Here is a 1,391-nt window from a genome sequence, read left to right on the forward strand (position 1 = left end):
TTCCCTCTGCGAAGGGCCTATCTTTTACTTTATGTCTTTTACTTTTTTGCAAGAGTCAAGGTGATCTTCCCTTTTGCATCCAACCCTAAAAGCGAGCGGACGTCCACCTAGGACCGGACGTCTAGCTCCTGACACTCCAGCCAGCGGATGTCCGAATAGGACGGGACATTCGGCGCCTGAAGGCCTAGCTGACCCAAGTCCCAGCCGACGAGAGCTACAGCAAGCGGACGACCGGCCACCTCCGGACGACCGACAACAATGCCCAGCAAGCGGATGACCGGTAAGTCCACACCCGAAGTGTTTCAACGGAAGACCGAAGAAACTGGACGACCGGCCACCTCCGGACGTCCGGCACAACGTTCACAGAACGTAATTAGCGGAAGTCCGAGCCCTACCGGACGTCCGGACCTCCGCGAGCGACCGGACGACCGGTAGAGACTGGACGTCTGCTGCTTGTGTGTGCGCAGCTTCGGGCCCGAAGCCCATGTACCCCTTCATTCCGCCCCCTTTTGCACTTATACTATAAATAGGCCTCCTCCCCATCCTAGTTAGGGCTAGCATTGTGATAGCTCATCTTTGAGATAGAGCTTTCCTCGTCCACTTGGTTACTTCTCCTCGGAGCTCACGATCTCTTCGGAGAAGATCCCCCAAGTGGATTGAATACCCCATCACGGGAAGACCCTTCAAGACCTCCTCACGGAGAAGACCCTTTGTATCATGCCTTGTAGACTTTGAATCGTGTATCACTTTTTGTGTTTAGAGGATCTAGCATATGTGTGACCATATCTTGTTGGTTGAGTGATTTCTCTCGTGTTCCCCTCATTTTTTCCCTCGTGTTCTTCGTAGGATCCCCTCCAATCGTGAAAGATCGGGCATCTAGGGTTCTACCCTAAATCACTCCCTCTCTCGAAACCCTAGCAAGGTCCCCCCCACAGCCGCTGCAAGACCTCCATTGTCAACATCTGCCGGTTTGCCCGTGCAGCTTACCCACCGATCTCCATACCCAGGTCACCCTGAGTTTCTTAGATGACGCCTTCCAAATGCCCCCTTTCCCACAAATCCCCATCCCCCACTCTAGAGCATCACAGCCTCAGCCCAGCTATGCTTCCTGTGGAGCTCGAGGAGCGACTGGCCCAAAAGAGTTGTATCGCGGTCTCTTCGCCCATCACCGAGGAAGCTGACAACCATTACTGGCCGCAGACACTCAATCAGCGGGCTAGAGTACGCGGGTATGTCATGGACGTCGGCTACACATCGAGGTTGTCGACAGCGACAGCCTGAGGCGGGCTATGTCACAGGTTAAATGGCCCACCCCCAACCCCTCGGGTTCAACCGCCGTCGATCTCATCCATGGCCTTGCCACTGATCACCTCTGGCTCGCTGTCAAGAAT

This window comes from Triticum aestivum, chromosome 3B (genome assembly GCF_018294505.1).
Source record: "Triticum aestivum cultivar Chinese Spring chromosome 3B, IWGSC CS RefSeq v2.1, whole genome shotgun sequence".
Classification (NCBI taxonomy): domain Eukaryota; kingdom Viridiplantae; phylum Streptophyta; class Magnoliopsida; order Poales; family Poaceae; genus Triticum; species Triticum aestivum.